The sequence below is a fragment of the Marmota monax genome, unplaced genomic scaffold (genome assembly GCF_021218885.2).
Source record: "Marmota monax isolate L192 unplaced genomic scaffold, Marmota_monax_Labrador192_F-V1.1 WCK01_AAM20220418_F8-fsc00082, whole genome shotgun sequence".
NCBI classification, from domain to species: Eukaryota; Metazoa; Chordata; class Mammalia; order Rodentia; family Sciuridae; genus Marmota; species Marmota monax.
The window spans coordinates 4,227,412-4,255,260 of record NW_026695207.1 but is presented as its reverse complement, the minus strand read 5'-3'; the positions used below and the strand labels follow the sequence as shown (position 1 = coordinate 4,255,260).

The 27,849-nt window shown below is 50.4% G+C and overlaps 2 long non-coding RNA genes across 3 annotated transcripts; both read left to right on the top strand.

Moving 5' to 3' along the window:
- The first annotated feature begins 3,788 nt into the window (after window positions 1-3,788).
- Window positions 3,789-14,341, top strand: LOC124083648 (uncharacterized). 2 transcript variants are annotated; one of them, XR_006848846.2, is made up of 4 exons: window positions 3,789-4,380; window positions 4,464-4,614; window positions 10,609-10,798; window positions 13,805-14,341. It is a non-coding gene; the product is annotated as an uncharacterized LOC124083648 (long non-coding RNA). The 2 variants fall into 2 exon arrangements; XR_009225503.1 differs by lacking the exon at window positions 13,805-14,341 and having other exon boundaries at window positions 4,056-4,380; window positions 10,609-12,002.
- A 14-nt stretch (window positions 14,342-14,355) lies between these two features.
- Window positions 14,356-24,618, top strand: LOC131423652 (uncharacterized). The gene is made up of 3 exons (XR_009225504.1): window positions 14,356-15,441; window positions 19,257-19,367; window positions 19,598-24,618. It is a non-coding gene; the product is annotated as an uncharacterized LOC131423652 (long non-coding RNA).
- Window positions 24,619-27,849: the final 3,231 nt, after the last annotated feature.

The following is a 27,849-nucleotide window of genomic DNA, read 5'->3' as shown; positions in this document are numbered from 1 at the left end:
TTTCCAGGAATGACCACACAGTTATCTCAATATTGAGATAACTCGTTCCACGTGCTCTGCACCGGGACCTGTTCCTCTCCCCACCCCTCCAAAGCATGGGTCTAGCTACCTCGCCCAGGCCTTGGAGCCAGGCTGGCCTCAGGGACTGACTTGTCACCAGTAGAGGTGGCAGAGTGACGCTGTAGAAATGGCCGGTAGCTCTGTCTGCTTCCAACTGAATGTCCCCATTCCCAGAATTCATATGACAAACCTGAACACCTCATGCAAACAGAGAGAGGCGAGGGCTTTGCTGGGGGCCAGGTGGTGGGAGTGGAGCCTTGTGATGGCATCTGTGTGCTCTAAGTGAAGGCCAGAGAGTCCCTGTCCTCTGTCTGTCCCTCCATCTTCACCATGTGAGGATACAACCAGAGACATCGTCTCAAACCAGGAAGAGGGCCTCCATAGACACCTACTCTTCTTGCTCTTTGGTCTTCAGCCTCTAGAACCACGGGAAATAAATTTCTGCTGTTCGAGCCACCAAGACTGTGCCGATCTTGTCATTCTGTGGGTTTGGACAAATGTGTCATGACTTGTGTTCCCATGGCAATGCCACACAGAACAGTTCCGCTGCCCCCAAGTCCTCTGGGTGCCATCGACTCATCTCTGCCTCCCCAACCCCTGCCACTGTGACTGGCTCACACTTTCTGTTGGAATGATCCCTCTTGTGACCCGTCTGCCATGTTGAGAAGCCCAAGCCACATACGGAGGACACCTGCAGGTGATCAATCAATAGATGTAGCTGAGTTCAGCCTTTGAGTCTGCCCAGCCTGGCGGTTGGAGTGGCCTGCAGAATCTCAAGTCGTCCTGACTAAGGCCTCAGGCATTGTGGAGCAGACACCAGCCCTCCGGTGTCCTGTGCAGACTCTGACACATGAAATCTGGGGGCACATGAGCTGTGGTTGTTTGATACCACTGAGTGTCGGGTGGCTGGCCATACAGGTTGGAGAATGCAGCAAGATTTTAAAACTGACGACTCTTGCAATATTGATAGTATTGTCCTTTAGATCTGGAGTGCCCCCAAAGCCCCTGGATTAAAGCCTTGGCCCTCACTTGGTACAATTGGAGGTGGGGGGGGAATCTCTAATGGGTGAGGCTTACTAGGAGGAAGTTACGTCACAGAAGCGTGACCTTGAAGGGGATGCTGGGATCCCAGTCCCTTCTTGTTACTCTCTGCTTTCTGGCTGCCACCAGGAGGACAGGTCTCCTGTGCCATGCACCCCCACCACGATGTATTGGGCCACTGTATGGTGAAAACAACAGGCCAGCTGATCGTGGACTGACAAGTCCGCAACTGTAAGGCAAAATAACCTTTCCTCTTTTTAAGTTGACTTATCTCAAACACTTGTCACAGAAACAGAAAGCTAATAAAAATGATGGTGTCTTATGGGTCTTTTTATTTTATTATTTTAACAACTTGGAAGTTAGAATGCATGTTACATGTGATAAAATATGGTAACAAATAAATATGAGTATAGTTTTATGAAAATAGAATGCGGGAAGTCCCCCCCCCCCCTTTTTTTATGGTGCTGGGGATTGAACTCAGGGCCTTGTACATGAGAGGCAAGCACTCTACCAGCCAAGCTAAATCCCAGCCCCCTCATATTTTTTTGTTATACCAGAAATACATTATATAACTGTATGAATATATATACAATATATATATATATATATGTATTTATATATACAAGTATGTATGTACTCTAAAGTAGATTTCCCCTATATTATATACTATGAAATAGCTCTGTGAATCACTCTGAATGAGTCTGACCTTTCCTCAGCATGCTGCATTGGAGGTCTCCAGGCTGCTGTTGTCCCCCGTTGTCTGTGGCTGTTTAAATACTTGTCCCATGTTCCACGGTATGTGTCGGCAGCTTTATGTGCCGAGAGCCACAGAATCAGCATGGCATGCCAGGTGCGCGAGCCAGACCAAGCCCTGTCCACCTGGGCCGAGGCACACTGGGGACACATGCAGACCAGCACAATGGAGCCTGTGGAACTGAGGTCCTGAAGGGAGCCAGGGAGCCGCGGCAGGGGCTGGGTGTGGGAACGCAGGGAGTCTCTGCTCCTGAGGTCTCGGGGTGCCAGGACAGACCCGTGTTGGTAAACGTCATTCTGAAGCACCCAGGCGTCCCTCGGTAGGTGAGTGGATGAATACAGGTGGGACATCCGACACTGGGACATCAGTGCTGAGAGCAAGTGAGCTATGTAGTCCTGGAAAGTTAAGGAAGGACTTCCAGTGTGTCACTGAGTGAGTGAGGTCAGCCTGGAGAGGCCACACCCTGCTCTGCTCCAACTGTAGGACATGCTGGGAAAGCAACGCTGTGACACAGGAAACAGCAGGGGCTGTGGAGGGTTGGTGGGGGAGGGAGGGGCAGGCAGCCCAGAGGACTGGGGCAGGGGGATGTGACCCTCCATGGTGCTGCTTGTCATCACGCATTCGCCCAAACCCACAGGATGTCCCCAGAGTGAGCCCTAATGGGACTTGCACTCACTGGAATCATGCCTGTTAAGGTGGTTCAGTGACGGTGACCAACGTGCCACTCAGTGGGGGACATTGACAGAGGGGATGCATGGCTGCTGTGGGGAGGGAATGTGTGGAAATCTCCACCTTCCTCTCAAATGTGCTTTGAACCTAGAACTGCTCTGAAAAGCTAAAGTCTATGTGCAATGAGAACGAAAAACAAAAATGCCATTTTAGGCGTGTATTTGCAGAAGTGACGGTCGGGGGTGGGGCTGACACAGCCCCTGCCAGTGGCTCTCAGCTCATGGCTCCCATATCCTAGTGCCCCTAAAACTGAGCATGTGGGTAGGAGGAGGGAGTGACAGGGAGTTCAGACCAGTGGTGACTGTGCAGGAGAGAAGGAGAGTACAACCCAAGGTTGGGCAGCTCTGGTGCCGTGCAAGCTGATGCAGGGAACTTCCTGGGGGAGCGCACCCTGCACATCTGTGCTCCCTGCAGAACACACCATGTTCCTGGCGACCCTTCATCCATCGTCCTGGGGGGTCATTTTCTAGGGCGTTAAGTGCAAAATCTGAGCTGCCTGAGTCTCAGGTTGGGGCCCGGGCCGTAGCCAAGGAAGGTGGTCCTGAGAGGAGACCAAGTCGCGGGTGATGCTGCTGCGCCCAGCCCAACGCGTCCTTCTTTCCTGCTTCCTTCACTTGCTGGTCCCTTTCCCTTTCTTCAGCTGCGCCTTCTTCCTCTTCCTTTCCTTCTCCCCAGATCCCTGTCACAGGGACAGTTCTGTGCACGGTGAGCAGCGCAGCCCCCTTGTGGGGAGTGGGAAGACGTCCCTGTGCCCAAGTACCTCCCCGCCTCTTGTTGGATGCTGCTGTGGAGGGGCCTGTTTGCATTGGGTGGGTGGCAAGTGTATGGGTGCAGTGCCAGGCTGGGCAGACGCACGAGGGGGTGGCCGAGCCGGCACAGAGCTTCCTGTTCCTGTACTTAGCCTCAGGGCCAGAGTTGGAGGAGTTGGATCCCTGCTGTAGCTCCCGAGGGAGCTTGGTCTTCACCCAGCCCTCTGCGGCCTCCGAGGACACACTTCCGTAGGATGGTCCCAAGGCGGTGATTTCCAGGTCCGTCCCTTTCCCCACAGACATTGGTTCATCCATTCGTTCCTTCATGGACTTCAGATCTGTGATTTCAGAGCTGGAAGACTTTGCACGGAGACGCAGCTTTCAGGGGACCCACCAGGGCTCTGCGCTCTGAACTCCAGGGTCATGTTTCTCCCACGATGTGGCCAGACTGGACCACTCTGCGAAGCACATTGCTTCATCCTATCGTAAACAGGCAGGCGAGGTGCCCTGGAGAGCGCACAGGGCGGCTGGTCTCTTCCTGCATATTTCTTGTGAGCCACACTAATGTTTTCTGCTTATGAGGAAATTTAATCTGGGTCTTGTGAGTACAAGTCTTTATGAAGACAATGAAAATGGAATATTCCAGTGTTTTTTATTTGCAAATAAGGCTTCAGCTGTCCTGGGCTGTGGGGATAGTTCTGCTTCTCCCTCCTTGTGTTGGCCTCTCCTAACTAGCCACAGGAGAGCACGGAGGGTAGGCGAGGCGGCAGAGGAGGGTGTGTAAACACTTTCTATGCTGGAAATGCACAAGGCTGAGTCACATGTCCCAGCCGGTACCTTCAATTAGCTGTTGGCGTGCCAGGTTTTTGCAGTGTGATCCAGTGCCGCAGGAACTGTCACTTAGCACATTGATTAAAATGATCGAGGGCTGCACCAGAGCCTTCCCCGAGGTCCCAGAAACACCCAGAAAATGCAGATATTGTGGAGGAGGAGAGAGCCAGGGTGAAGTCATGGAGCATCCTTGGCTGACCTCAGCTCCAGACGCAGGTGAGTAGTTGAAATTGCTTTGTCTCAGGGACAGGGATGATCTATGTTTTTACAGTCACGACTCAGGCATCTGTCATCCTCAGCATCCACGGAGACCGGACAATCTGAGCAAACCTTTGCACTGTGGCGGTGAGAAGCCGGAAGAAGGAAACATGAGGCCGTCTGGAGAAGCTCGGAGCCCTCTGGAGTGGACCTGGGACCAAGAGAGCATGTGACCCCTGCTTTGTCAGTGAGGTTTGGAGGCACTAGCTAATGAGCTAATGAGCTTCCCCCTGTGTAGGAGGCCAGTCCTAGGCAGTGAAAATAAAAGTTCAACCTCTCCTCCCTTACCAGATACTGGACATTTAAACCAAGTCAGCAGCCTCAGCTCCGAGAACATGTGACTTTAAACCTCAACCCGCTTCTGCTCACTGCAGCCGGAGCCCCAGGCTGCTCCAGCCTCCCACATCCTGCGCGGAAGCAGCTGTTGAGTTTAGGTTTCACCACGTTCCTTGAGGAGAAAGGGGCATGCCGAGCCAGGGAGGTCTTTGGCTCAGGGCCCCCCTGCCTGCAGTGGGGGTGGAGAAGGGAAACAGGCCCACCTCCAGGGTGCACAGGCTGGTCAGGAGACAGGCAGGCAAAGGCACAGGAGCAGGCAGTGCTGAAGGGCTGGGCTGGAGCTGCTCAGCTGCGGAGGAGCAGACTGGAAGAGCCCCCACTGGCCTCTGAAGTAACTGTGGATGTGCACGTACGGAGAGCAAAAGTGTGCAACATGCCTGTGGGTGTACCTGTGTACATGTGTGGGTGTGCATACACGTGTGTGCATGCTGTGCGTGCCTGTGGGTTGTGTGTGTATGTGTCAGTATGTCGCAGGGAGGGGAGACACAGATTTTTCTCGACCGTAACCTGACTCCTAGACCTGCTCTGACGTAACTCCGGGCACAGCCACAGCCATCTATAAGGGCTCCCCTGACTAGAAACCGCAGCGGGTTAGAGCTGCTCTGGTGTGACGTGGTGCTCTCAACTGCATCCACAAAAATAGGAAATTGCTTGGTCCAGGACCAAAGGTCGCTCACATGGCGGAACTCTGTGCGACATCCACCTCTGCCTCTCCGAGCGGCTGGGGACAGGCACAGCTCAGACTGGCTGTACAGTCAGGGCTCAGGGCCCAACAAGCTCTATCACGTGGCTCAGAGAGATCTGCCAATTGGAAGAGCGTGCTTCCTGTGCGGCACAGGCTGGGAATGGACTGTGAGGGGCACTGGGGGGCCACCTGAGCCGCCACACGACTCTCCTGCCGACAGGCTGTCTGTGGTCCTGACTGCGGAGGGAGTTTCTGTGCAATTTCCCAGGCAAGGATTTGGTGGCACTGCTGTTCTGGTTACTGTCTGCGATGCTCACCTGAGTCACTGTTTCATCCCCCAACGGCGGCTTCCCTTCCAAAATAGTTCCAGGGACCTTCCAATAGGGCAGGGGACAAGGCAGTGCCTGGGCCCTGAGCTGCCTCCTTCCCCTGCATTTTCCACTGGGTACAACGCTGGGTAATGTGGGGGTCTCCCCTTGGCAGCACCCTCTCTGCTTGAGTGCAGCCCCCAGTTGCTGCTGTTCTCTCCGCAGCAACCCTGGGTGCTCTGTGGGGGATGGCTGGCTGTGCCTCCCAGGTTGAAGGTCACCTCTTGCCACTGCCCCCAGCTGTCATCTAGATGTTCAGACTCCGCAGCAGCATGTGAAGCATCTTTGAGATTTAGCTAAAAAATAAAGCAGGACAGGCTGGCCCCTCGGCCCACATGGCTGGGTTTTATTATTATTATTATTATTATTATTATTATTATTTTATTTGTGAAACTCTACTTATCATCATTTTCTGGACACTGAAGATTATTTTCTCTCTTTTGAGGACTGCAGGGTCCAAGAATTCCTGATAGCTTTCTCTCTCTCCCCACTGCCCTCTCTCCCTCTTCACCCATATCCAAACACAGGTGCCTGTCTGCTTCCGGGGGACCGTGCCCTCCCTCTGTGGTCCCTGTTCATGGCCGTCTCATCGTCCTGACTCCATTCAGCACCCAGTCTCTGTCTTGGTGCTCAGAACCCAGGCGCAGGGGGCAGCAGAGAAGGAGGAACTGGGCAGAGCCTGGAGTGGCCTCCTCAGGCCTCCTGTGACAGAATGTTAGAGGATGGTGGTTGGGGTTGAGAGAAGTAGGGTTTCAGTGACCGAGCACAGCAATTGTCAAGCCGGGTGATTCCAAACCCCATTGAGGAGGGTCTCACCCAAATGACGGGACTAGGAGCCATGTCAGTCCTGGTCCCCGAAGGAAGGAGGGTGACTGAGACTCTGGAACAGATGGCCTCCGTTCTCGGGCAGCAGTCTCCTCAGCACTCCTCTGCCCAGCCTACTGTTACAGCAGAAGGGAATATCAATGGGCTCGAGCCAGTGGTGTCACCATGTCACCAGACCTGGCGGCCCAGGAGAAGCTGGCCTGGTGGAGGGCTGGGGCTGAAGGAGGATCCACTGCGGCTGGCTGGGAGGACGGTGTAGCTCGCCGTAGAGGCAGAGGTATGCGGCCAGCTCAGCCTTACCAGAGCACCTGGGCAGGGACTGAAGAGTGGCAGAAGGTCCCTTAGGAGCCACTCTCAGAACTTTGCTTCCTGTGCCTGCACCGTTACCTCTGCTGGTGGACAACCTGAAGTGGACTGTTCATTGAACTGGGAGTGGAGACTGTCTGGCATCGGGCTCCTCAGACCCTGGGCCTAGCAGGCATCACCCTGGCTGGAATGGTTGGCCTTGATAATCAGAGTGACCTGGGTGGCTGCCCAGGGTGCAGACAGGGAAGTTGACCTCTGTGACTGAGGAGAGTCTCTGGGGCATCTTGTGACGTTTCCATCTCTAAAAGTTAACGGGCAGCTGGCAGGAAGTACAGGACCACAGAGCGTTCAGACCCTCGGGAGTAAGAAGTGGGCCACCCAACCAGGCAAGTCCTGGGATGCCCACAAGTCAAGGCTGCAGGCTGTGGACACACGTGTGGACATAGAAGAAGGGATCCATGAGCCAGCTGAGACCCAGGCGAGATAGGAAACAAGCAGCTGTCCTACGTGTGGCTTCCTGCCACCTACCCCACCTGAGTCCGGGGCCTAGCTTCTCTCTCTTCTCTCCTTCTCTTATTTCTCTACTAACCACAGTTGATGGTTGGCCTCGCAATTTCGTCTCTGGGTGAGAGGATCCGAGGTGGGGCTAGACCAGAATATGAGGAGTGATTCATTCCTCAGAGGTGGATTGCATAACTGTGCCCCAGAGTGAGGCTACGTGCTTTTGGAACTTTATGTCTCCCTTTTTCCAGAACAGAGGGTCTTCATTCATGTGAAAGGAACTGCATTTGTTAGGTGAAGCCTTGAAGACAGAGGTGTTGGTGTTGTGTGTGTAAATTCACAGGTGTGTAAATTCACAGGTGTGCAAGAGAGTTCGGCAGGAGGCTAAGCGAGAGCCAGATGGTGGAGAGTGAGGAGATCTTTTCCTTAGGTCTGGGCTCTGCAAACACATTTCTCCTTTGGAGATGCTCCCATGAGGCTCTGCCCAAAGGACAAGAGGATGCTGGGGGGCTAGAGCAGGGAGGGGTCTTGTTTGTCCCCTTTTGTCACGTTCCTGGTCAGCACTGTCTCACCAGTGGCCTGCACTCTGGCTGAGCCCAGGTCCAGGTTCCCCATAACCTGAGCTCCATGGGGTTCTTCCCTTACTCTGTGGCACCAGCATCTGGTGGGCCATGAATCATCCCTCTTCCTCAGGGACCCGGGCCCCAGCTCTGCAGGGCCTCTGCCCCAAGCCCTTATGTCCTGAGTTCAACTTTGGAAGTAAGAGCAGAGACTAACAGGGGGATCTGTCTGATGGAAAGTTTTCAGTCAGTGATAGGACTTCAAATAGAACTCAAGAACTATGGCAAAGACAAGAGGAATGTTCGGATCTCCGTGATGTGAAGACTGGACCTATTTACAGATGAAGGTCGGAGACATCCCCAGAGAAGGAAGACGGAATCATGGAAGATGGGGAGGGAAACTGGTAGGAGGAGGTTCTGGAAGGGTGGACGCAACCTGGAGGGGAGGGGAACCGTTCTCCCTGGGAGAGGAGAGAGGAAGGAGAAGGGGGCATGGGAATGAAAATGTATCTCTGCAGGAGAAGCAGGGCCCCGGCGAGCAACAAGTTTCACCGAGGCGTGAGCAAGACTTGAGGGCCACTTCCGGGGGGCCACAGGCTCCCCCACCAAGTACAGGGCATCGTGATTCCCCAGTGTCCCAGGGGCATGTGCATCTGGTGATGCTTGGAGCCCGAGGTGCCTCATTTCCACTGAAGGACACCTGAAGTTAGAGGTACATTAGGGATGTGTGTGTAAATGCAACCCGACTCCTAAATTGAACCCGATACACTTGCAACTTACATGACAGTTTCGTCACTCCTGATTTTTAAATCCCTTCCTGCCCTCCTGGCTTTTGTGGCCCATGTCAGCAAGGCCTCAGTTGCAGGAAGGGATTCTCCTTGAGTCACCAGCGAATGGTTCAGTGGTCAGAGGAAGAGATCACCCACATTTCCCACCTGAGCCCTGAACTTATCGTCATCTCGATTTCTCTAGTGATTCTTCTCAGGTTCTCGGAGAATTCATGCTAGAATTGAACCGTTCCCTTCTCTTGCCTTCTTAATTCATGTTCACGTCTAAACAAGAGGGATTGTTTTTTTCCTCCGATCAAAAATGTTTAACAGTTGGCCTAGATCAACTAGGGGCACCCATGGAAGGCCGGTTCCCAGGGAACCGTTCCTGCCATGGTGCCTGTGGGGATCCGAGGCTCAGGCTCAGATCTTCCCTGGTTCCTGCCCAGGGCAGCCAGAGGGGTGATGGGGGTGGCTCTCTGGTGCGGGCCTTATCACGGACCTCCCTCCTGGCCCCAGGACAGCATTGCTGGAGGGTCTGCATCTGTCTGGTGTTTCTGTGAAACCCTGACAGCTGTCACTCATGCTAGTCCTTGGCCCCTCTTTCTTGGTCCTGTGTGTTTGGGTGATAATGTCTCTGTTGGCCATTCTTTGCTCTTCAGTCATTTACTCGAAGATCCACAGGGGAAGGCAAGAACAGAGTGCATGTGTCCCAGTAGAGGGTCTGGGGGAGTGAGTGTCTGGGTGGGGAGAGCACCTGAGACATACCTCAAAGGCCACTGCAATGGAAAGGTGGACACACCCCTCCCCAACACACTTGCCACTGGAGGGAGTAAGCACCGCTGTGGTCACCCAGGCTCTGTGAATGTGCTCTGGGGTCCCGCACTGCTCCGTCCTGCTGTCTGCCAGGTGCAGGAGCAGTCCTTGCCAAGGCTGCAGTGTCCCCATGATGGTGTGTGCTTGCTTGCCGGTGGCTACTGCTCACCATAAACACAACCTGCCTGCCCTGGGCCTTGGGAGAGAGTGCTAGGAAACACTAGCAAAGTCGGTCTTACTATTTATTAGTTTTCAGCTGCTGGAAAGACACGACAAGTAGGTGGGGAAGCTGCAGAGTCACAGACCAAGTGTGAAGGAAAGCCCCTCCTCCTTCCACCAGACCCTCCAGGGACCCTGAGTCTGACTGCCAGGCAGACATGGTGGGGGGTGGAGCTTGGTTTCCTTTGTTAACTGCAGAGCCCTGCGTGGGGCTCAGGCCACAGGCTCCCAGAGACACCTGCACAAGACCTGCGGGAAGGCCACAGGTTAGCTGTTGAGACAATATTTCAAAATCCCTGAAGGCCGAGTAGATTAGGGAGGAAACGGCAGAACCCAAGTCAGTCACCATCTTCAGAGATGATGGAGGGAGAACCCAGGGGAGGCCCCAGAGGCTGACGTGGAAATGGGGCCCAGTGAGCCTCTCACTGTGGGCTTTGAAGCTGGGGCCTCGTGGAGGCCTGTGTGTCTCCTGTAAACCACCAATGACCACATTGCAGGGCTGGGACCAGTGGGGGGCTGACTGTCCTGGTGCCCAGGGAGAGGCCCGGATCGGAGAATGATCCCAAGTTCTGGCTCTGAGTACTGGGCTGTCTTGGGCAAGTCGTCCCCTTTCTGGGCCTCAGGTTCTCTCCTGGCTGTTTGGGGATGACAAAGCAAGAATGGAAAGCTGTGGTGGCAAGTGACCCCATGTACCAACAGGTGTGATGCCGGCACCTACCTCCCAGCGCTGGGCGCCTTGTGAAGGACAGCACTCAGCACGGCGGTCCTCGTATGGCTGTCACCTGATCCAAGTTCTCCTGCAGGGTTGCCCTTCTGGCTTGGTTTCTGAGAACAGAAAAGGAGAGAACACCAGCGAGGAGGCAGTCCTGGATTGTTTCCGCATAACGGAGTGGATGAGTCCGTGGGTCAGACCCTCTGCCCCCGGCTGGGGACGTGGGACACAGAGCTGGGCTTCTCACCAGCACCGTCCCCAAGAGCAGCATGAGAGCTAAGGTATGAATGATGCTTCTTCTGGAAACTAATTTGGTCTTACGACCCAAGAGCATGAAGCAATGTCTGCAGATGTTGTTTGTTATCACCACCAGAGGGGGACACTGGCTTCCAGCGGACAGAGACCAGAGGTACTGGAAAACATACCCTAGAGCACAGGGCGGCCTCCATGTGTGGGAATTATCCAGCCCCAAATGCTGATACTACTGAGGTTGATTAGATGAAGTAAATGGTGTGTGTGTATGTGTGTGTGTGTGTGTGTGTGTGAGAGAGAGAGAGAGAGAGAGAGAGAGAGAGAGAGAGAGAGAGAGATCATTCAGCTTCAGATACTACAATGAAATACCAGAAGCAGCTGACTTATAAATATAAAAGGTTCATTTAGCTCAGAGCTTTGGCTGTTCAACAACATGGCACCCGTGTCAGCTCAGTTATGGGGAGGGTGGCAGCTACAGCATGTGCAGGGGCAACTCCCCCATCTAGCCTGGGGCCTGCACAGACAGAGAGGGTGGACTGGGCCCCACAACCCCTGAATGGCCATCCCCAGGGATTTAAGAATCTCCCATAAGCCCCGCCTCCCAAAAGTCACAACTCCTATCCCAGACACCTGGGGACCAAGACTTTAACATGTGGACTTTGGGGACATTGTCACTACACCCAAACCACAGCAGTGTCCCCCAGGAAACTGACTCCAAGAAGAGGCAGTCTTAGAAATTCAAGGGCTCCTTCTTGACCTATGAAAAGAATCAAGAAGATAGAATTTCTGCCTCCCTTTAAAAGAAACATCTTAAAACTTTGGTCTCCATTTAAAAGAAGCATCTTTTAGTACACTTTTCACTAAAGAACCTATGAAATCTGGTCATGAGTGTAAGACATTAACATTTCCACTAAATAAAACACCAGTTTCAAAGAGATAATTTCGCATCTAGTTTGAAGACTTCTTTCAACTTTACCTACCAGTTCAGATTCAGACTCATCTTCCCAGCTAACCATTTTGTTATTGGAAAAACTCAACATTCAGGAACATTGGATATTAAACTCTTCTCTTCCCCTCCCTCTCCCCCTTGTCCTATATCACTGTGTAACTAGATTTGGTAATAATTAAGCATCACCCAGATGGTGGGTGGATATCTACTGACAATTACCCACAGATGCCACATAAACTCCATCTGGCCCAGAGAAGCATGAGTCTAGCTATTCTGGAGGTAAAACACGAAATGCCAGGGACCCAGAGCAGCATCTCTTCCTAGGAGTGCTCAGGGCTAAGGGACCTAAACTCCGCTGCTGCCCACTCTTGGGCCATGTTGCACATGCCATACTTGGTGCACACAGGTCCCTTGAGAATGACAGCCAGCAATGCCAGCAAGCCACAGGCGGGTGTCCAGGGTAACAGTGGGTTCTTGGCTCCTGCAGGACAGAGCGGCTCTGAACACCTTCACTGTTCCATGGCCCCTTCATCCTGAATCGCACACCAGCCACACACCCGTTCCTCAGCTTGGTTTCAGTCTTGGCACATTCCAAGGAAGAGAAAATGGGTTCTGAGAAGAACCCAAGGAGAAAGTTACCTTGAAGCTTGTGCCGACTTTGTGTTGTGCCTAGATTTGTGTCCCCTGTGATGGCTCCTGGATGGAATTGGGCAGTGGGCCCTTCTTAGAACCCACCTTGACCTCAGACTAATCCCTTGGGGGATGTCCTTGCTGTGTTCCAGAGGATACAGAGGCTCCAGCCTGCCTTTCTAGATCTCTCTGGATTCATTTCCTGTCCAATCTTTCAGATTCTTTGAGTGCCTACCATATGCCAGGCACGGTTCTAATCTTTTCCATCTAATCTCTATCACTTATTACCATAGAATTATTACCATAATTCACTCTCCCTCCCCATCTTCCCATTCGACCGTCTAAGAGGACAAAGGTGACATGGTGGACAGTTTCTCGCTAAGTTGCCTGCCCCACTGGCTGCGTACCCTGTGTCTTCTAACAGTGACCATTCAGGGAGCTCCACAGGGAGATGCACCCTTGGCAGACGAGAGTGTGCTGCTGTCCCAGGTTGTTTCCGCTGACGTTGACCTCACAGTGAGTTCAAGGGCTCAGGAGTCGCCTCCCTGAGCACGCATGTCTGGCGATCTGGACTGTTGTTGCATGTCTTACATAATCATGCTGGAATTTAATTCAAAGCTTCTTGGCAGTCTAAAAATAGTCTCTCCCATTGATTATTTTTATACCCCTACTATGGCTGCCAAGTTTTTGTGTGGAGTGAAGCAGGAGTTAAAACAGATACACGGGATGATATTAATTACAGCACTCTGAATAGTAAGGAAAAGCAGCGTTGCTAAACGTCCTGGCTAATCACATACAAACAGTGCTTGCCCTCAGCTTTTTATACTGACACAGGAATGAGTGGGGCCATGGGACGGTGTCCAGAGCTGCTCTGTCCTGCAGGAGCCAAGAACACAAATAGGTCCATCCAGAGACTGGGGGAAGGAGGCTTCTCAGCACCTTCTCAGGACACAGGGCCCTCATCTTATCTGGAGGATCAAAAAGAAAACACAGGGTTCCAATGCCACCCTGGCGCCTCGTTGAAGCAGGTTGAGAGTTGTCACTATGGACAATGGACTCTCCTCTCTCCTCCACTCTCGTCAGGCAAAACAAGAAAAGTGGCTTAATTAAAGTAAGTTCAGACTTTCCCAGTGTCCTAGGCTTCTGATTCTGTCACTTTAGAGCATGATTCTTTTATAAAGAAAGAATGAGTCAAATTCCAGAAGAACTTAATGGTTTCTTGGCAGGGATTAAGGAGAGACCACAGTAGACATTGTAGTTTAATTCAAGCTAATTTTAGTTGATACAAAATAACCCAAGAAACTTGGGAGACTTCAGCCCTAAACTGAAAACATTTTCTATAATCTAAGAGAAATGTAAAAATCAATTTCTTGGTAACATGAATAAACAGAGATCCATGAGCTGCTGTATAATCTTGTTCAAATAATTTAGGCATAATTCCTTGTTTTCTTTTCAGAAGGTCCTGTTCTATTTGGCAAGTATGTTGTACTAAATGTTGACAGAAGTTTGAGAGTGTCCATCATCTGCTGAGGAAGATGCCCTTTTTAACACTCACTCTCCTCCCCAACACCCTGGTGCAGCCCCTGAAAGGCAACCAGTGGTACGAACCATCACACAACTGTAAGTATTCTACTCGCTATGGTTGGATGTTTGCCCCTGGAGTGCGTGTGTTGGAAACTGAATCCCCAAAGCTTCACATCAAAGGCATTTGAAGGCAGGAGGTTCATGGGGACTTTGTCCTCATAAGTAGATTAGTCCATTCATGATTAGTGGATGAATGAATGTACACAGGGCTGGTTTGTCATGAAAGATGGCGCCCTGCACCTTTGCTCTGTCTCACCACCTGGCGCCCTCCTCTGTGTCTTGATGCAGCAAGAAGCCCTCACCAGGAGCTGGGCAGAGGCAGGTGCAACCTATGCCCTTAGAAAGAAGCGAGATGTAGCTGAGTGCTGCAGTGCTTGCATGGCATGTGTTGGGCCCTGGGTCCAATCCTATGGCCACCAAAGGAGCAAAAAAGTGTGGGCTGGGGATGTGGCTCAAGCGGTAGCATGCTTGCCTGGAGTGCGTGCGGCCCATGTTCGATCCTCAGCACCACATATAAACAAAGATGTTGTGTCCGCCAAGAACTAAAAAATAAATATTAAAATTCTCTCTCTCTCTCAAAAAAAAAAAAAAGAGCAAAAAAGTGGCAGAATTGTAAGAAATACTTTTAGGTAAGTTAGTGAGTCACAGGTAATCTATCATTGCAACAGAAACTACAGTAATGCCTCTTGCTAACAAGTAAATAAGTAAGGAAACAAATAGCCCTTAACCAAACCAACAGGAGAGGGGGTGTTGGATTATGACACCCAAGCCCCACGCAAAGTCTGCACTCAACTGTGATTGCTGATCTGAGAGCAATGGCAACCACAGAAATGTTATTTCCATTAAAAATGACTGAGGTAAATGGGTGAAAAACACAGAAACGGACACGAGAACCAGCAACAAAATAAAACACTCACTAAATACATACTTTAGATTCCCCCAAAGATCTGAGATTACGAATAAGGGTAGGAATTTGTTAAAGAAATCCTGGCCACAATTTTCTAAAAGTGATCAAATACATTAACCCACAGATTTAAGACTTTCTACAGAATCAACAAAAAAATAAAAAATAAAACAAATCATCAGATACACCAGTAACTCCTTCAGAAAGGGAGATCGTATCTAACTGTACCAATAGAAACACACACCTAGACATATAGTCAATAGGAAAGACAGTATTGAACTAGCAGCCAGAGGGGAACAGAAGACACTTGACCTTCAACAGAGAACAGGACAGTTGAAAACTGAGTGTCTTGCAGAGTAGTTGAAGCAGGAAGACAAGGGATAATATCTTTATCTTTAAAAAAAATTATCACTACCTCGACTTATCTGCACAGCAGCTGTATCCTTCAAAATGGCACAAATGTACCTTCAGACAAGAAAATGCATAGAAATAATTGCTAGCACATGTCCAGTACAAGAAATCCTGAAGGCCATGGTCACAGAGAAGAATGCCTATGGCAGACGGAAGCCTGGGAGCCCAAGAAGCATCACAAAAGGACAGAAAGGGTGAGTCAGGTGGTTAGTAGATATGATGTGGGTGACATAAAACAATAAGGGAAGTTCAGGAAGCGTCGAGATGTGGGGCAGTACCACTGAACACTGCCAGGTGGAGGAGCGCTGCATCATCGGCCTTATCAAGGGAGCGGCACACATCATAAATTAAATTGTAACATCACCACGCATGTTTCAATCCTCGGGTTAGGGCTGGGAATATGGAATGAATGGGTGGCTACCCAAACTGGAGGGCAGCACGGGGTGTTGAGGGGATCAGTCTGGCTGATGATGCTGCATTTCTGTTTGTCCTTTCTTGAACCATTTTTGCCACATGATTTTCTTCTATGATGCAGACCTGACAGTGACTGCAGCTAGTTTTACTTTTAAAATAGGTTATCTTTTGGAGAGATGTTGCTCGTAATTAAGAAAGAGCTCAGAACCCCTGAAGGTGCCACTCCCGGTGCTCTGGGCCCCTTGTGTGGACTCGGGACTCCACCTTCCACCTTTTTCTGTGCTTGAAGGACATCTTCAGCACACCCTGTAGTGCAGTTGGTGAGGAATTCTTTCAGTGTTTGCATATCTGAAAACATCCTTACTTCTCCTTTAGCTTTGAAACATATTTCCAGGAGTGAGGGGTTCTCGAGCTGATGATTTTTCTTTTGGTACTTTAAAAGTACCTCCATGCCTAGCCGACTTTGTTGCTGGTAAGAAATCTGTCCTCATCCTTTGTTCTTCTAACATGAAGTGGCTCATTCTCTGGCCATGGTTAAGATTTTTTGTTCTCCTTGGTTTTGAGAAATTTGCTTCTGGGTTGCCATGGCTTCCTATAAGTTTCTTGTTCTTGAGGATCAATGGTTTATAGCTTTCACCATGAAACCTGGGGCCATTAGTTTTTTAAGCGATTTTTCTGTGCCTCTCCTGCTCCCCTCCCCTCAGCCAACTTCTTCTTTGGGAACACTATTTTTTTTTTTTTGGCGGGGGGGGGGGTACCAGGGATTGAACTCAGGGACACTCTACCATTGAGCCACATCACCAGCCCTATTTTGTATCTTATTTAGAGACAGGATCCCACTGAGTTGCTTAGCACCTCACCATTGCTGAGACTGGCTTTGAACTCGCCATCCTCCTGCCTCAGCCTCCCAAGCCCCTGGGATTACAAGGGTGAACCACCGTGCCTGGCTGGGGATACTGTTTTGACTTTTAATTTGCTACTTAAAGTTGCCCTGCTATTCATCTCTTTTAAAGTCCCCCCCTTCCCCGCCCCCCGTTGAGTTTCAGACCTCAGGCTTTTCTTCTGCAACATCCGACCTTCTATTGATGGCCCTGTTGAATTTTGTATATGACAAGCAGCCCTCTTCACCTCTGTGAGTTTGACCCACGTGTTTTTCCTGATGTTCTCATCCCTCCTTAACCACTCCTGAGGTTCTGGAACGTGTGGATGCCGTCATGTTGTAGCTGTGTCAGTCTCTGCAGGGTCTAGTTTCTGGGTCAGTTCTGGCCAACTTTCCCTATTTTTGTATTTCCCTGTTCTCTGAAGGCTTGGTAGTCTTTGGTTGGCTGCCAGATGTGGTAGATTTTCCTTGTGTGGGCTGCTACTCTTGTGTTCCTGTACTCTAGAGCAATTATATCAGGGAGAGTGGATGGGTGGGTTGTCTTGAAAACTGGGAGAATGAAATCCACAGACCCAAGGGGGAGAGCAAAGCAACAGGATTTATTAGAGTCACAGAAAGAAAGAGAGCAGAGCTCCCAAGGGAAGGGCCCCCAAGAGAGGGACGTCAATGGGTGTCTGCTGTCCGGGATTTTTAAGGGCTTATCTGATGGCCCAGAACAGGTGACTGGGGGCGCAGGTGAGGGATGCCTGCATGGGCCAATCAAGCTCTTCAAGCTCTGAGTTTAATAAGCCACCCAGAAGTGCAGAGTTCAATCCCTTACGTTCATCATTAAGAGGTGTGTTTCACCTGGTGGCTTGGCGCCTCTGTGGGGGAGAGGAGGCATTCAGGTAGGGGTCGATTTGGTGGTTCAGGTTGCTAGGGGTAGGGAAAGGGCTAGTGAGGAGCTACATTGTTGCAGCTCTTAGGAACAGGAGCATGTGCTGGGGAGGCCTGTGGTTGCAGCACCTCACAGGATGTTCTCCAGACCCCACTCTCCTCCTAGGGTGGCCCCAGGTTCTCCTCCCTCCTTCCCTTCTCCGAGGCCCTAGTCCTGTCTGCCTGGGGAGGTCTGTCTTTCCACCTCACTGCCTCCCCACGGAGGCTATAAGGCATCCAGAGATGGTGGGTCCTTTTGCAACTCCCTGTTAAGGCTACTCCTTTGGGGCCGCAGCAGAGCTGCATTTGGCTGAGGGTCACTTGCCTTGGTGGGTGGCCCTTCTCCTGGCTGAGGAGGATGCTGTTCAGGAGCTGGGTTTTCCTCTGGCAGCTGGGGCAGGCACTGTTCTCAGCCTTCTGGAAACCCTGCGTGCCGCTCTCTCAGCCGGTTTCCTCAGAGGCACGTGCGGGACTCCTGCCCCATGACTGGGCCCACCCTCCCGTGGCTCTCTCCCCTTGGGTGGCCTGCCTGTGAGCTTCAGCACCTGCTTCCTGCATCCCCTGCTCTCTCCCAGCCCAGGCACCAGGCAGGCTCTGCCCGGGTCCCCTGCCCTGTGCTGCAGCCTTGGCTGGCATCCTTGGCAAGCCGAATCCCAAGGACTCTCCTCACTGTCCTGTCTCTTGGCCACCTCTGCCCCTTAAGGTCCAGTGCCCAAAGTTTTGAAAACAATGCGTTTTGTCAGTTTTCTTCCCCCCCACCCCAAACTTTCCTCAGGCTGAAGGGTTATCAGTCCCCGTCACTCAATCTTGACTGGAAGCAGAAGTGACCCATAAACAAACTGGAACATAAATGAGAATCTCAGGCAGGGGCTGCAGTAGGTCAGCATATCCGAGGAACAGGCCAACGGTATTATTAAGATTGTCTGAGACTCTCTGTGACCTCATGAGCCACAGGAAGAGACAAAAACACAGGGAAACTCAGGGGACATAGGACCCTTTTGAAAGGGTCCTTTTGGGGAAATTGTGTTAAAGTGGCCAAAGGGCATAGAAAAATGTCCCCTTCGATAACCACCCAGGAGATAAAGTTTAATCATCCAGGAAATCCTGTCTTCTTCCTCTCAGATTGGCAGATTTAAATGGGGTGAGCCACAAGACAGAGGCAATCATGCACTTAGGGAGGGCTCTTGGTACCGTTTCGACTTACACATGTGCTTTGTAGAGTTTTAAGATTCCCTTTCCCATTGATCAAATATTTTCATTAGAAGTGTTCCTAATGAAAAGCAAACCAAGTCTGCAAAGTAGGCGTAAGGATGCACATTAAAATTTCATTTACCAGATTCGAAATTAAGTAAAACCTCTTATTTAAAAATAGCACATTGAAAGAAAAGCTATGGGATATATATAAAAGGAAATGCTAGAGTACTATTAAGAGTAAAGATTTCTCTACATATTCTTTGCATAGAAATATTTTGCTGTATAAAAATGCCAGCATTCAAACAAGATAATGGTAAGATCCTATCTATAAGCATGTGTGTGTGTGTGTGTGTGTGTGAGCACGTGTGGGCACATTGCTGTGCATGGGTGTGCACAGATGATTACGTATATGCACATGAGTTCACATGTGTGTCTCAGCGTGTAGTGTGAGTGTACATGTGTGAGACCACATATGAGTGCTCATATGTGTATTTGTATGTTTATGTATGTGAACGTGTATCTGTCTAGTTGAGTGTTTTCTTTGTACTTTGTCCCTATTTTTCAAAATGTTTCTGTAAAGAGCATCTATTATATATTTCTAATCAGAGATGACCCTGAAGTTCTCATCATGGGAGGAAATACTGTTAACAAGCACATCGTACCTGGCATCCTGAGGAGATGGAGCCTGGGAATTCAGTGGACATGTAACCCCAAGAGGTATGCACAGTCTCGAGACCTAATTATAAGAACAGGAGGTTAATCCAAGAGTCAGAAATGGAAAGTGTGGAAATCAAAGTTGATGCAGAAACTTGGACAGAGAACAAAGGTGTACAGGGAGGAAGGAACGGCTCTTGCTGACCTCCTAGGAACAGCAGCCCCTCTGAGGGCCCCTCCCCAGCAGCCTGCAGGCCAGCTGGGAGTGATCACCTGGTTTTTTGATCATCCAGTCAGATGCACAGTCCAATCACAGAAGTGGATCTCCATGAGATGTGCCTGCGACGGTGTGAACTGAGCACTGGTCATGGCAGCAGACCTCGAGAAAGCCCTCCGTGGTCAGATGCCATGCAGGAGACAGGTGCGTGAGCAGCAGCTGGCTCTGATGGCTGGGACTGTGGGTGGTTTGTCAGCGAGGCCTCCTGACTTGGCAATGATGACTCTGTGGGGTGGTCAGGCCCTGTTCTCCTGTGGGAAACCCTCCCAAGTTTCTGACTCTTTCCTCCTCAGGAAAGAGAGATCAGAAGATGCATTTAAATGCCACGTGGTACCCTCCAGATGTGCACCTCTCCTGGGCATAGCTGTTCTGTTTCCTTCCATAATAGACAGCCTTTCTGGAAATTTCATTAGACATTTCTTTCCCCCTTACTCCCAAACATCTAGCTAGCTCAGTGACTCATCTAGCTAACTCAGTGACCTAGTGGTGGCTGCAGATTTCCATGCCATAGAGACCTGTCTGGTGGAGCAGGAGAGGGGCCTGGGCACTCTGGAGTTGCGAGTACATTGAGTGTCCCCAGATCTCTTGCTTATCATGATTGCCTGAGAACATGGGCTGACTGTAAGTAGCATCCTCTTGTGTCTCCTCCATGTTGCTGGCCCTGGTGCTGGTGTATTGTACGAGGGCAGCACGTGACTAGGAGGAGAATCCAGGTCAGCATTTGCCAGAACAAACCCTGTGGGAGGCTATTTAGTGCATCTTTCGATGGTTCTTTCCAGCTTGAAACAAAACGACAACGACGACAACAAAAGACCTTGATCATTTCCAAATGGCATCTCATTAAGATGGATGCAGATGGACTCGGCTGTCCTCTGGTTCCAAGAGGTCAGCACAGTGGGTCATCTATGGGGCTGTCACTGATGGACAGAACAGGAGCGGGTGCCCATAAATATCTGGCAGCAGTAGTCAGTGCTTCTATTTTAACTCCCCTCCTGGGCCGTAGAGGGAACTGCTGTGGCGTGAACACCGTCTTCTGGGTTCCTCCCAAACCCCCACACGGAGAGAGTGGGGTGCGGTGTAAATATTGTCATCCTATTTTTCCAGATGGAGGCACCGGGCAGTCATTAGGCTTCGTGACACCTCCAGATCCTGGTGCTCTTTTGGAGTTCAGCTGAGGACCCTACACAGATGCTGTCTCGTTGGCCCTGGCAGGCAGAGCTGCCCTCCCGTGTCTGCCACCCAATGCTTTGGACCATGGTGGATGATTTGAGGGTCCATGCCCAGTCTTCCCTTTTTAAAGGCCTGCCTTTGTGGGCCCACCTTCCATAAGGACAGAAAGCCTCTGTCCCCACGAGCTGTCCCACCTTAGTGACTCTGACTCCCTCTGCATGCTCACATTCCCCCTTGTCCAGGCTTCAGAGAGGAGTCTCACTTAACGCTTCCTCTCTCCCCGGCCAATTCCTCAGCCTCCTCCAGGACAGAGCTAGAATGCTGCTGTTCTGAGAAGGTGCCCTTGACTCCTGGTGGCTGCAGGTGTCCCTGTCATGTGCTCTGCAGCCTCCCAGAGGCTTCTTCCCACATCAGCCTCCTTACTTCTTGAGGCCGGGGTCATGTGGTCTTAGATCCCCACTGCAGGCTCTGTCATGGCTCCTGGGCTGGCATGACATCCACTGCACATGGAATTAAAAGTTAGTCAGAGAGAGGGCACAGCAGGAGGATGCAGGACCCTCACCAGGACAAGTGGGCTCAGAACCTGTGCTGGCAGGAACCCGGGGGACCTTGCTCAAGCACCAGGAGTTCCTGGCCTTCCCCTTCTGCCTAGTGAGAGGAAGCATGAAGACATTATGTGGGGATGGAAAAGCTTAGTTGGTGCAAAATTGTAATGCTTTGCAATGAACACATTTCTGCCCCATCGACAAGCTGGTCTGGTGGCTAACAGCATGGATTCCAGAGTTGTCCTGGCTTGGCCTCTGCTGTAGTGTGACCTCTGTAAAATGACTTAGCTTCTCTGTGCTTTGGCCCCACACCTGTGAAACAGGTGTGATTATCAGGGCACTCACTTCTCACTCTCCTCATAACATGTGGAAGCACCCGGAACAGTGCCCAGCACAGACGGGGCACAATAGTGATGTTGGCCACTATTGCTTTGGTTAGTACTGCTAGTGTCACCTGCTAAGAGGACAGGCTGTGGAGGCTCCTGCACCATCATGGTCCTCCCACCTGACTGTGGCCAGTTTCACCTTGGGTTTGCTGCTCTGTGAACTGGCGTGCTGACACCTCAGTCTGAGGTCATGTGCTTGTGTGACCTGATGCCCTTTTCCCACCCCTTCCGGTGGACTGAGGTGGAAGCCAGGCAGGGAAAACATGCCCAGCAGCCTCTCTCCAGGGCCCCCAAGGTGTGAGTGGCCACTCCTTGAAGTTCAGGGCTCTGACCTGGAGAAGCAGGTGGATGCCAGACAACAGACTCTGGGCAGCATCAGCAGGAGGCCGGAGAGGCCAGCCGTGCCAGGAAGCCTGCTCCGGCTCCCAGGCACCTCACGTTTTCCTGTTATGCTGTGACTTATAACCCTGTGCACAAAAGGCCCCTGAGGTGCTCCTGCCCTTCTCCAGCAGGGCCAAGGACATCGTTATGGATTTCATTATTGCTACCTCCAGCTCTAAGTGTCTGGGATCCCATTATAGCAACTCTGCCACAGTCCTGTTGATAGGACTTCTAGGAATATAAAATGCTGAGTCCACCTTCCTCAGACCCCGATGTCCACTCCATTACGCTCCCAACGTCCTCCGGGTGCGTGTGGTCTTGGTTACTAGTGAATCTTCCTGATTTTGCATCCTCCCGAGTTCTCGCTGACTCAGCAGTTCACTTCCAACTTTCACCTTCCTATTTCCACCCACTGACCTTCATGTGGTCTTCTCTTCCTCCCTCATCGACCACCCCACCCATCAGTGCTTCCCACCTCACTGGACGTCAGGCATATTACAGTCCAAACAGGAAGCCTCAGGAAGACCCAGAAAGATTCAGCTCACTGAAGTTCAAGAAAAGGTGTCTTGCACCTCATTAGCATCAATATCTAGCTCCATGCGTTGCTCATTAGATGTCTGGCTTCGGGCATGTCACAGGAGCCTTCCTGGGCTCCTTCTCCTCCTGTGTGAAATGGGAATGATCAGCACCTGACATGGCCTGAGGGTGCATCTACTACCTGGTGGATCAGGGCTCACCTGACTTGGGTGGCGAGCCCTGCTGTCACTGGCCAGCCACTCCCGCTGAGTTTGGCCAGAGCTGTGAAGTTTCCCCACTTAGCCACACACTGTGGGGTAGAGACGCAGAGATTTCTTCTGGTTTATGGTGAGCTTGGAGAAACAGAATCAATCGACTCTGGCTCTTTGCCAGTCCTGGGGTGGTCCAGATGGTGGGCTGCCGGCCATAGAAAGGCTTTGGAGTGGCCGATAAGAGAAGCCTCTCACACTGTCCTGCTGCAAGCCGGGTGCCAGCGCCTGCGCCTCCCTCTCATGGCCGGGTGTCTATTCACACGCTGTGCACTGGCTTACCACCTCAAGGGTTACATGCCTCTTTTGAGCAGCGTAGAGCATTAACTCAAGACTCTTTTGGTTTTAGTGTTAAGAGCCTCCCATGCAGAAATAATCAAGTTTTGCTTCAGTGTTCTATGGGCAATCCTTATGGGTTCCAATTTAGATATCATGATAGCTGAGACTCTTACAAAGTAACATTTTGTAACATAAATTTACTCAGTTTGGTAGGAACTTAGAAATTTTGACAACATTGCATTTTAAATTTATTAGAGTGTCACACCTAGTAAACTCCAACACCATGCAGTTGATTATTTTAAAAAGTTATTCATTTATTCATTCAAAATATGCGTTTTACGTCTTGTGTACTATTTAACATGTGGTTCAGATCAGCTCTGTGCTCATCTGAAGACTTCAAAGTGAACCAGGAATGGGCGCTTCCCCCAATATCTGAATGTCTGGGGCAGGAGTGAGAAAAACAATCGCAGACGCATACTCCTAGCACCGCAGAAGTCTGTGTGGGTTTGTGGAATCCCAGAGGAAGAAATGCGATGAGTATAATTGCTCTAGATGGTATTTACTACTGACAGCTGAAGAGGGGCAAGAGAATTAGACTCACTAATGAGACAATAGTAGTGTGAAAAATATTATTTACTTGAAATTCCGTCAAACATATACATGTGATGTGAAGGCTCTGTGTGGTTTGGACATGGTCGGCCCCCTCTAAAACTCACTCTGAAATTTGATCTCCATCATGGTGGTGTGGGGTGGGGCCTCCATGGTGATTAGGTCACGGGAGGATCCATGACTTTCCCATGGAAGTGGGGAGACTCAGACAGTGGTGGGTGAGTTACGGCCAGGGCAGGTTCTGTGAGGTGGGTCCGGCTCCCTCTTCCCTTTGCACACCTCCCGTGGCCCTATCATCTTTCTGCCCTGAGCTGCAGCATCACAAGGCCCTCAACAGATGTCAGCAACTGGCTCTTGGACTTCTGGGCCTCCAGGACCATCAGCCAAGATAGACCTTTCTTCTTTATGAATTACTGGGTCCAAGGTATTATGTTGTATGATGCATTTTGGATCAGCAATGCTCCCAAAGCACTGGCCACGGCCCTCGGTGCTACTGAGAGTGGTAGAAACTCTAAGGGGAGGGGACTCATGGTCATCGAGGGGCCAGTGGGACCCCAGCCCCTTCCTCTTCCTTCCTCCTGCTTGATGGCCGTGAGGTAAGCAGGCTTTGCTTCACCACCCACTAGGGGTGCAGGAGCAGCAGAATGGATGACCATGGACCGAAGCTCCCAGACTCTGAGGCCAGAACACGGCCTTTGTCTTTATAAGGAGATTGTCTCAGGCATTTGTGACGGTGACAGAAAACGGACTAAGAGGAGGTAGCATATAGAGAAGGGGCTGTGGCTGAACAAATACCTGGACAGGTGGAGGCAGGGTTGGAACTGGGCACCGGGAGGCAGGGGTGGGTTTGAAGTGATCGCTGGGAAAAGCCAGTATCAGTGAACGGACATGGAGGGCGCCTCGGGGGAGAGGGTCACACGAGAGGACCAGGCAAAGTCGGGACCTTCTCTGAGATCACCTACGTGGCTTGGACAGGGTGTGGACAGAAACGCAGATGGCAAAAGTCACTCTGAAGAGGTCCAGATGAACCGAGGAGAGGTTTCGGGAGCTGGAGGTAGGGGCGTCTTATGGCACAGTGGCAAAGCAGTCGGCTACTCCGTGTCCATTCCCAGGACCTCAGGGAATGTGGACTTCGGGCAATGGTGTCGGACAGAAGAAATGTTCACATGGCAAAGCCCTCAGGGGGCCGCGTGGCTGGTGAAACTGCTTGTTGTAAAACCAGACAGCAACAGATGATGCGAAGACAGATTTACAATCAGAAGGGAAACCAAAGGGCAGAATTGGTGCATTTGCCCACGACTAAATGAGCATAAATAAATGTGGGACTGTACGTGCGTGTACTCCCACACGCAAACATGGGTCTTCCGCAGGGGGATTGTATGTGGTTGGTGTAACTGACACTTAAACACAGCCTGTGAATTCTCCATATTTTGACACACGCACACTCACCCTCTGTTCTTTTTTCAACAGATTGCCACAGCACAAGATGAGAGGCTGTATACATGAGGTGTGTGCCTTTTTTTAAAGGTGGAATTATATAACCTGAGGTTAGCCATTGTGAAGTGAGTGCTCAGCAGAATTTGGTGCATTCTCAATGTTGGCAACCCATACCTCCACCTAGCTCCAGAGCACCATCCCAGAGAACACTTCACACCTACTGACCAGGTCTTGCTTCCCCAGACCCCCTGCCACCAGCAATCATCTCCATGTCACTGTGGACTACCTGTGCGGGGACTTCCTCTCAGGGGAATGGTAGCATACGTGAACTTCTGCGTCCAGCCCTTTCACTATTCCTGAGATGGTGCTCACTGAAGCACGTTCTGCACTTGATTCTTTTTATGATTGAATGTCATTCTGTCATCCATAGATATCTGTTTCCTGGGGATGCCATGACCAAGCACCATGACCTGGTACCATCTTGTGGTTCTGGAAGCCAGAGTCTAATAGCAGAGTGCCGCAGGGTGGTTTCCTTCTGCATTCTGCCCTCCAGACCCCCCTGTGTGCTGGTCTCCCAGAGGTCTCCGCCATGCTCCTCGCACACCCACCATCTTTACATGGCTTTCTCCCTGTGTGTGTTTGCCTCAAAATTCCCCCTGCTTATAAAGACACGGTCATATAGGATTAGAAATCCACTGTCCTTCAGTATGACCTCATCTTAATAATCCCATAGGCAACAACTTAATTTCTAAGTAAGGTCATATTCTATGATATTAGGGGCCAGGGCTTCCATATGTATTTTGGAGGGACAGAGCTTAACCCATGACTATGGATACACCATTTTATTCATTTACTCTTCAGTTGATGCACATCTAAGTTATTCCCACCCTTTTGTTATTGAGAATAGGATTGCTGTGAACTCTCATGTACACGTATTTGAACACCTTTTAAAAATTCTTCTGGGGTGTATATCTAGGGGCAAACTGCTGGGTCACCTGCTAACTCTCTGTCCAGCTGAGGAACTGACAAGCTGTTTTTTGTCTCCACCTCCTTGGACCACATGGAATTTTCCTTCTCTACTCTAGTCCTTCTGGGTACTGTGAAATGATATCTCATTGTGATTTGGATGCTCTCGTGTATTGTGACCAGCAGATTACTGGTGAACATTCATGTGTTCCAGATTTTTACTTTTAGCAGATCAATGTAATGAAGCCTTTGAATATTTATATTTGGATGATATGTGAATATTTTTCTAGATAAAATCCTAGAGGTAGAAGTGCTAGAGGAAGTGGATTTTGTATTTAAAAATTTGGTAAATTTTAAAAATATTTTAACAATTTATATACCATAAAGATATTTGAAGGTCCATTTCTGCCTTTTGATAGTCGAAGCTTTCTGTTACTTAGAACATAGCATCTGTCAATCCCTCTGTCCTCCCTTCTTTCTTTACCTCTCTGCAAATGTGGAACAATCCAGGCAACAGTGACTGATTGTTCACCACAACATTCCAAAGTTTTTCTGGAGTCAAAATAAGAACTTAAAGACAAAGTTACCAAAACCATTAATTTGGTGTCTTAAAAATCCTTTTTCCTATTTGATTTTTCCTGAACGTCTTTTTGGGGTTCATCTCCATGTTGTGTTTTCTCCTCTGTGAATTGCCTCTTTATGCTCATATTTTATTCTGGATTGTTTTGCTTTCTTTCCATAGACCTGGTTGAAGGCCTGATATATGAAAGATACTAATCCTTCTTTTTTTCTCTCTGAGATGGACATTATTTCTTCCTGTTTTTCTCAAACGTGTCAAGCTGTTCTAGTCTTGGGGTTGGCACCACTAGGTCCACAGTCTAGAAGGCACAGGCGCAGGGCTTCCTATTTCACCCAAAGAGCTACAGCCAATGTTCATTTTATTTTGACAAATTGATCCTGGCTTGGTCATCAGGACCCTCTTCAAGCTGGTGCCTGTGTCCTTTGGAATGTTTTCCTCCCTGGGGAAAATCAGTGGTTCAGCAGTGGAGACCTTGACAAATGCCCGGGAAGCATTTGTGTACGAGATAGATGAATAGATTTGTCCATTCACAGAAGCCTTTGTGGGTTGGAAACCCCCATTCTCAACATCTAGAACAGTGCCTGGTGCAAAGCAGGCAATGTGTTGCTGAATGTATAATGAACAAGTGACTGAATGTTGTACTGAGCCCCTGCTAGATGGGGTTTTCTCCTTTATCCACCTGTTCACCTTCTGAGGGTCTCCACCTCTCCCAAGCCATCCAGACCCTTCCTCAGGGCCCCCACCACTTTCTTAACATGCCTTTGTTGTAACACTTATCAATTTCTCCCCTAATGTGCTGTGAGCGTGAGCCCAGCAGCCATCTTATTTGCGTTTTTGCGTCACCAGTGTGTGCTGTAGTACCTGGCATTTCCACCTCTAGATGGCTCATTTTGATTAGAAGACTCAAGAGAGAAGTAGGGACATCATGAAATGGCCATGCAGCCTTGCTCTAATTTTCGATTCCGGTGACCTCTAAGATCATGGCCGGTTGACCGGCCGAGCTGGGTTTCTGGTGGTCCTGGTGCAAAGCTGGCCAGGAGGACTTGAGGTGAAGGTCCGTCTGGCTCCACCCTGCCAAGGCCCAGTTCTCACTCTGAGAGCCTCCTGTGTCTGTCCCTTGATTTCTTTCC